The 8,730-nt window shown below is 42.0% G+C and overlaps 1 protein-coding gene across 2 annotated transcripts in view; it reads right to left on the bottom strand.

Annotated features, from left to right (window-relative positions):
- Window positions 1-747: 747 nt before the first annotated feature.
- Window positions 748-8,730, bottom strand: part of RPAP2 (RNA polymerase II associated protein 2) — a 51,200-nt gene continuing 43,217 nt past the window's right edge. The window contains exon 14 of one of the 2 annotated variants that reach the window (XR_012836548.1): window positions 748-1,932. The gene's annotated coding sequence lies outside the window, so the exon portion shown is untranslated. Of the gene's footprint in view, window positions 1,933-3,131; window positions 4,126-8,730 lie in introns of those variants that run through there. The other variant, XR_012836547.1, reaches the window with a different exon arrangement.

The following is an 8,730-nucleotide window of genomic DNA, read 5'->3' as shown; positions in this document are numbered from 1 at the left end:
TTGGCTTAGCCTCCCTTGGACCATCTCTCATACTCTCTTTTATCTTTCACTACTGGAAACATACTGCAGTTCATCCTGCTTTCAAATGTACTCCAGTTTTGCAAGACTAACGTTAGTTGGACTAGTCCATCCACAGTGTCACAAGAAAGGACATCCTCCTCCTGGTTTCTTTCTCATGTAGCCTAGAATAGTCCACTATAGTACCGGAGTGGCCACATCAACCTCTCCCCGAGAAGTCAGTTTAAAGCCCCTGGGCTAACCCAGTGCATTTATTGCTGGGTGGCCGCAATGAGTGGCACTAAGCCAAAGGATCTCAAAGTCTCCATCCCCACAGCGCTCCTGTCCAACACTCTCCAAACGTCTCCCATGTAGCTCTGTCCCACCCATCTGCTCCCCTTACATCTGCAGCCTCATCTTGTCTTCTTCACTGGGCAGGAAGGTTATAAACAGACAAGAAGATAGACGAAGTGGCCCAGATTCCTCAAAGACCTCAGCATCCACAACTGCGGTGAGAGCAAACAGCCTGCTTTTAGTCTCTTTTCATTTTAAAGTGCCTGGCCTCAACATACGCAGCCATGTTCAAAATCGAGTCTAAAGGTTGCAGTGGGTATATCTACAGATGTGACCCAAATCTGGTGGTGAATACTTATGAAAATCTGACCCAATTCAGCTCTAACATTTCTGTTTGGTGTGGAGCCAAGGTTATAGTATCAGCAACATCAAAGCAATGCAACAGATACAGAAAAATACACTCAATGAACTTTTATTTTTCTTTCAGCTCTGGGTAGGGTTAGGCAAAAGAGTAAGGGAGGTATTACAGCATGTATCACCAAGAAGAAAGCAAATATATTTTGAATTTCAAATGCATGTTCTACCTGAAAGGGATTTTCCTTTGCAAAATGGTGGTATGATGGCTATCAATTTCAGTGAACGCTGTTTTATTCCCCAGGCTGTGAATGTGGGTACCAGGAGCTCAGAGTCTATTTCTGGATCTGCGTCTGACATCGTCCACGTGCCTGAATGAGTCACTCCGCTCCCCTTTCACTTTCCTTTTCTGTGAAAAGGGGTTACCTATCTTTGGAAAATGCTTTGAAATTGATTACAAAACCACTAATTGATAACCCTCTTAAAAGAGGCCTCAAATGGTAAAGAGCTCACCTCAACACATGTAAATGTGCCCTAAGACAACCATTAGCTCAGTCAAAAAAAGTTAGTGAGTAAAAATAAGCACGATCCTGTGTAATCACTGATCATTTTGATCCATCTTCAGTGGTGAATTTGTAATCTTGGTCAAAGTTCTGAAACCAGACAAGTTCTTACAACAATTAGTTAAAAGTAGGAATGCATCTCTTCTTTCAGCAAGAAAATCTTCCCTGAGGTTGCATTATGAAAGATAATGGCTTTAGATAGGTAACAGCCTATAGAGATACAGGGGCTATTATTTGGGGATTCCTATATAGCAAGAAATTCTGAACAAAGCTGTTACCGCTCCTCATCACTTTAGTTTTAAAAATAAATACTGTACTTCTACTAAGGAAAAAATCATTTGAGTGTTTGCATAGTCTAACCTACAACAAACAATTTGGGAAGATAAGTGAACACGTAAATTTTTGCTAACAAAAAATTAATGGTGTAAAGTGTGTTAAAATGGCTGGATACCAACTGATCATAATGAAATTTAACCCATCTTAAAATGAAAAGTGACTTCAAACTTGATTTTTTTTGGTCCTTTTATGTGTGTTTAAAAATGTTGAAGTGAAACACACTGATAATTTGGACACTTTTTCAAGTTGAGAAATTAATCAAAACCAACCTTTTCCTGCAGAGGTTTCATTTTCAACCAATTAGGCCTCTTCTGATTAAAGAAGTTGCATAAAAATTCTTAATCATCTCCGCACAGGAGCGCTGCTGTAGCTGTTGGGCGATTCATATCTGTTTTAGTGACAAGTTTCATAATAATCTATAGATGCTGTTGTAAGAATCATTCTATGAGTATCTTTGTCTGTCCAGCAACAGTCGTGAGGCCCTGGGGCAGAGCCCTCCCAGCTTTGGAGAGGGCACCCATGTAAACTGACAACATATGTGAGCCTCTTTCAAGAAGCAAGGGGAGAGATGCCCAGTTCACCATCCTGAGCCCAACAGCAGGTACCCTGCAGCAGCTTGGTGTGCAGATGGGAGGGCGAGAGGCACAAGGCAGCCCTTGCTGGGCAGTGCCGTCCCTTCCTCTTCCCCTTGTGGGGTGCAGGGAGCCAGCGTGAGGAGTGGGAAGCCCAAGGTCTCCTGCTGTGGAAAACTGCACTGTTGGGTGGGAGCTTTACAGGAGTGGACAGGGAGCTGGCAGGGGGATGAGGACCGGCTGTTGCAATTAGTGAAGGGGTAAAGTGGAAAGGAATGGCCAGGCACTGGGATGAGAAGAATAGGAAAGATTTGGAAGAAGAGGGAAGAGACAGGAACGGAGCAAAAAAAGGAAGCGGGGTGGGGTGACTATAACTCTGATGGCTGTGATATACCCAGCTGTGAATTTTTAGTCAAAGGCTTTCAGTAGCACTAGGTATAGAAAAAACTTGAAGTATTATCTATGAAATACCGAATTCAATATTTTAAAAATCCTGTGGCTCTTGGAAATTGTACTTTGCTAGCTCTCAGGCTGTAAGAGCGGATGCTCTTGGGCTAACCTGCAGGGAACTTCCTTCCTCCATTTGTAAAGGAAATAGGGATGTGGAGATCTGTATCTATGCTGCTGTGCTTCCCCCCCACCCCCAATACACATGCTTCTTAGTACTGGTGACTTTATCAGCTTTGCCTCAGGCATAATTTCTCTTGTAGTCGTTATCAGATAGAGATGAACTAGGAAAAAAAAAAAAAAATCCAGCTTTTGACTCAAACCCTTAGAAGATAAAGGATGTAATCCAGAATCCAGCATTACTCTTACACAGACCTTTACAGAAGATGAGCAGTCAAGTACCAAAACTGGAGGTCAATGCTTTACCTTTGAATTACCAGATGTAAAAAACAATGTGTCTTTCAGTGAAACCTGCACAACAGCATTATCTTACAGTTGCATATTGACAGAGAGCCTTCAAGGCAGATAAATACATATTTGTAGCTATGCTTTTAAATTTTAACTTTCGTTTTTAAACGCTATGTCAAATTTTGAACTGTAGAAATAAGGTGACAGCATGCTGCACAGTGTGAAGTGTGCTTGATAGTTTAATTAAAGAAACCAGCTATTGCGTATTTTTTCAGCATGGAAATGACCCCTTCTGCTGCTTCTACATGTCATTCATTGCAGGAGAGTATCATGAGGCCTTTTAAATAAAACATTACTGCCAAGCCAAATTATAAATATTTGGCACCTTAGCACTCAAGCATTGTGGACCAAATCTTGTCCCACGTCGGCCCCTGCAGTGGGTGGAGGGATGGCGTGCAGACAGGGACTGCAGCTCAAAGAGCTGTGGGTCCTGCTCTAGCCTGCCCATGAAGACTGGGACAAACCACTCCCATGCTCAAATAGCCTCCAGTAACACAGGGACCTGCTACAGCAAACGGGGAGCTGTAGGCCCGCTTGCTCACTCCCGAGATTTGCTCAGCCCCTGTCCAGCTCTCCAGTGCACTCTCATTGAGCAACACATGGGGGCTCTGATGCAGAGAGGCTCCGTGGCGTGCACAAACCACACGTTCGCAGTGAAGAGGCCTTGCTTACCCTAGTGTGTAACTCAACTAGCACAGGAACACCTGTGCTGCTTTTTGGCAAACAAGGAGACTCACCGTGGTCCCACAGCAAGGCTCTAGTTCAGCTCAGAGATAAAACTAATCTTAACAAGAAAATATAAAGCATTGCTCGAATTAATCTCTTCTTTCTGAGAGCAGCCTCTGCTTATACAGTAAGTAAGCATAAAACCTAAAAGCATCAAATGGCATTTGGATTCTTAAGAAACAATGCCTGCACTGAGTTGAAAATGTTTTAGATTCATTCTTTGGAAACAATTTGTGTGATTTCTTCTGTTTTTCTTCAAACGTGATTCTGTTTTTCTTCAGCACTGCTTGCTGCTTGGGGTGTGTGGTTTGACACTCAGCTTGTCAGTTTAGTATTTTGAGATTGTGAGTTTTTTGAAGAGGGCACATCTGTGGTTATAGAAGAAAAACAAGAAGCATCAGATGTTCAGTGTACAAAAAAGCAGAGCTTGGGAGGATCTTAGAAATGAATAGTTAGCAGAGATGACATATATTTGACCCAGAGTTGCTGAAGGCTAATGTAGTATCTGTAAAATCACTTATTCTCCAAGTTTTCAAATACCCTCCCGAGAAATTATCTTAATAAGGAAGAAACTAACTACATTTCTAGTTGTGAAATTTTATAAGCTAAGGATCTGAAGCAGCAAAAACATCTACTTTGCTTTTTTAATTTTTTTATTTGCTCTTGCTTGCATCAACAGGATCTCTGCCATGAGAGCTTTAAGCAGTGAAACTACTCCCCTTTTGAGAACAGAAGGGAGTGTTAGGACTGCAGCTTCACCCACCACATTACTCCTTTAGACTACTCAGATACTGCAGCAAAAGCCTAGGAATAGTTAAGGCTGCTGGACATTTAATAAGTTTTTGTGCAAGAAGGACTGAAGTCAGATTGCAGAGGAGTGTAAGCTTAGGCACGTTTCTGTGTAAAAGTGAACTGGATATAAAAGTTGCTCAAAAAGCAACAGCCAAGGGGGTTTACAGCGATGTCTGCCTTTGTTAAAATGCAGTTATTGTTCTAGCTTAACCACCTGCATTGTTATCAAAAGACCTTAATATTTTCAAACTTAGTTTTTAATCTTTCTCTCCTGGTCTGATACAAATCCACCCTCTCTTTTCTGTTATGCAGGTAAATATACTACAGCAATACAACTTTGCTTGCACTGTCTCAGTGAAGTATTTTTAATGTATCGCACGGTCATTCCTGCTTGGAGACATCTTCAATTTGAAACACCCAGGGGTTTTTGCCCAAGAAGTGCGGTATTCTGAAGTTACCTTCTAACACAGAATTACTAAGTGATGTTTTAACATGTCAATGGCCAAAGTAACATACCCATACTTTGAACTACAGCCAGCCTTGTTGAATCAGCACTAGCCACAGATTTGTAGCCATTTATTCTATTTGTTAAATTAACAAATCAGAAATGTCTGCAAAAGGCTTTTGCCTGGCTGTGGATAGCACTTGCAATACTGAGATGTTTACGGAAAATCCTGCTCAGTGGCGAATCCTGATTAGGAAACGTTATCATTTTTTTTTGCATAATAGGTGAGATAGACATGCCTAACATATGGTTGCTATAAAATACCTTAGATGAGTCAGATCTTATCTGGCAGCTGTAAGCAGGGTTGTTCTGGCTTCTTAGATAATACTACCAATTATGATCTTTTTTGTTACTTAACTACTGTACTGTTAAATTATATTAACCTGATTTGTAGACACTCCTGTTTGAGTAGAACAAAAAGGCAAGATTTATGATGTAAATCCTGATCTGAGTGTTTGCAGCTTATTAAAGCTGTATCCAAAGTCCTTCAAACTCTCTGTAGTGATGACTAATTCTAACCAAACTGCAGGACTCTCCAGGAAGCTGCTGCTGTCCCACTATGTGTTCAATTCAGCTGCATACCCCGTGAAATTTAAGAGGCTAAAAAGTGCCAGAAATGGCATTGATTTGATGTGGTTTGCAATGATGCAGGATGTACCAGTCGGTAGCCCCACTGGCTTTGCTCTCTGATCTTTGCATGCAGCTCCTGCAGGTAATCACAGCGTGCAAAAATGTACTAAAGACTTTGCCTGTAAAGTATAGGCTACCAAAGCATTCAAAGGGGGGAGTTTTCATGGTGGCGAGATGCAACTGCCTTATGATCACCAATGTGTCAGCTCTAGCCTGTTCTTGGAGAAGGGACTCATCAGGGAGCTGTTGTCTTGGGGTAACTGCAGGATAGCACAGTAAAACCAACAGTCAGGTGGACATCTGAAGTGTTACGGGGGCCACACTTACTGCATTATTCCGACTGATAAGCCTTCCTAAGTCTAGGACTTAAGTCTGCACATTCAACTGTGGTGGCAAAGTCGGGGGAAGATAAACCTGGCTCACAGATCTCAGAAACTCTGGTCAGACGGTTGGTGGCCTTTGTTCGTGCCCTTTCCAGCCCTGCCACTACTATTAATGTGCCCCAAACGTGATGCTGTACTGAGGAGACTATTTTGAGGATGATACCCAAAAGGTATCTCACAATATTGCCCATTCTCCAGGGCAAGAACAGTTAAAAAAGGCTTGTGCTTTTCTCACCTTTCTTCTTGCCAGTTACTATTCTTTTTTGGGTAGTCTTGCCTGTTTTCAGAACTCCAGTTGCCTTGCTGCTTGCTCTATAGCTGCAAGCAACCAAGAGGGAATGACACACACTTATCACACACGTCCAGATCAGCCACTGAGGCAATGTACGCTTTCATTTGCTTTTTGAAACCAGAGTGCTCAAACGAGAACTACTTCAAGACCTAGGTTTCCAGCTCTCTCCCCCTGACTCACCAAATCCTGTTTAGCACCACAAATGCCAGTTTACATTCTACAGCATCTTTCAGGCAGCCTGTCTCCCAAAGCACTAGTCTGCAGTCTGTGCAGAGAAGTGGTTCTAAGATGAAGAGTCCCAAAAAGAAAGCTCACAAGAGGAAAAGTCTCTAGCAGTATTACTTTGTCTTTGCTAATGGCAGGCACACCCACTTCCTCTGACTCTAGAGGACCACTGTCTGTCAGGTGGTAGAGATACACAGTTGAGAAACAGAGGTCTTTTTAGGTGCCCAGCCCTGCCTTGTATACCATCTGCTGCTTATGGAAACTTAAGACTTGCCAAAGAGAGGCTGATTCTGGGTTTTCAATATTTAATGCTCATTGGAAATGACAGTTCAGCATTACCGGCTACTCTGGTGAGATCGAGCTAAACCCCACTCACAGTACTGGGTGTTCGTAAGCAACTGCAGAAATAAACAGTAAGTATGGAACACTTAGAGACAAATTGTAGAACTAGAGTGTAACCTCCTGAACATACTTTCAACACACTGGCTTTTTTTTTTTTTTCTAAAGACTGCCACTCACTTTAATTCTTTTGGTTAACTCTTACAGGTTAAGAAAAAATTCTGTGTGAAGTTGTAGTCATCAAAATAAGCAAACAATAGAATCAGATTGGTTAGACCTTCCCACTTTGCAGGGGCAGGTCCCCATGCAGTTTTGTGCCACACTTTATTATTAAATAAATTACTCTGAGGAGAGCCAGTCTACTATGGTCAAAATTCTCAGCTGACTTGACTTACCTGCTTTCTTTCTGCCACCAGGAAATAGAGGCAGAGGCATTAACACCACCCACTTCATACACTGCACTAACGTATGATTTGGGGGACCTAAATTTAAGAGCATTGATTCTCTCTGAAGTAAATGGAGACAGGCAGGTACCTAAGGTTGGATGCCTAAATTTAGAAGGTGTGAATACCGCTTTCCCCTCTCTCTTCCTTTTTCTTCTCTCTGATGTGTTAGTCCTTTTCTCTCCAGCAGTTAAAGGTCAGCTGAGCTGCTCATCCCCTCTTGCATTTTGTAGAGTCCACATTCTCTCAAAATAGGGGGAGAAAGGTAGGAGATGCAGGTTCAACATCAAGATTCACAGGACCATTATTTCCCCCCAAAAAACACACCAGATCCCTCACTTTTAAACCACTCACTGAGACTGAAGAGTGAAAATACAGGTGAGTCTTCTGTGTGTTGCATGGACACAGCCTTTGAGGCCTCAGATGTATCTCATGTATCTACCATGCTCTTTATTGCTCCCTGTATCACTCTTTAAAGACAGGGTAAATGTATCTGTCTAGTCCTGGGTTTGGAGAGCAGCACAGCCATGTCAGTTATGCTGCTCTAGATTTACTAAGGCACTTTTTTGTTTTGATGGTCTTCAATGAAATAAATCAAGCTCTCTTCTGCTTATTCTAATGTAGAATTTTGCATTACCATATATAAGCATAACATGATTTGCAACCTTTACAAAGATGGAGGGTAATCTCTTTGAATACCTGATAATTTATAGGTTATATTATGACTCGCCCACTTTCCTGAAATAGCGACTATCAAGCCAACCACTCTGAATCCCCTTCTTCCCTCCAAAACCCAAGAAAAATCAGCAAGCTTGGTCAGTGGGCACAAAGAATCAAACAGCAGCAAAGGGCTCTGCACCAGGAAGTTCAGTATTACAGAGTGCAGTACTTACACTGACAGGATTTACAGGACTGTGAACTGAACTTTGGTGTGAAAATAGACACAAAAGATTCTCCTCCATCCTCATTGGCCAGCACAAAGACTGCTTTCAATAACTTTGAACAATTTGACTTTCTCTGTATATGTCCTTTTATTAACACTGTTCTCTTCCTGAGATTACTTCACTACATCTATAGAAAACTCAGTAAGAAATCCAAATCTGCACTATGCAGGTATATGCCACACATTGCTCCTTTCATGCAGAGAAGCTGCAACAGCATAAAGCAGGCTTTGCTTTAAGCTTTAAACTAAAGTGTTCCTCTATTCTTTACTATATCCATTACATACGTCAGAAAAAAACCCAAAAAAACCCATCATAGAAGTCTGGTTTCTCCCCCACCCCCCTAGCTATTTGCCCTGCTACAGGTCCACTGCCAGACAGGCTTGGATGCTTTACACTGTCATGGCAATGGATTTCTCTGAC

The sequence above is a fragment of the Balearica regulorum genome, chromosome 8 (genome assembly GCF_011004875.1).
Source record: "Balearica regulorum gibbericeps isolate bBalReg1 chromosome 8, bBalReg1.pri, whole genome shotgun sequence".
Taxonomy (NCBI): Eukaryota; Metazoa; Chordata; class Aves; order Gruiformes; family Gruidae; genus Balearica; species Balearica regulorum.
The sequence above is the reverse complement of the archived record's forward strand: the minus strand, read 5'-3'. Positions and strand labels throughout refer to the sequence as shown.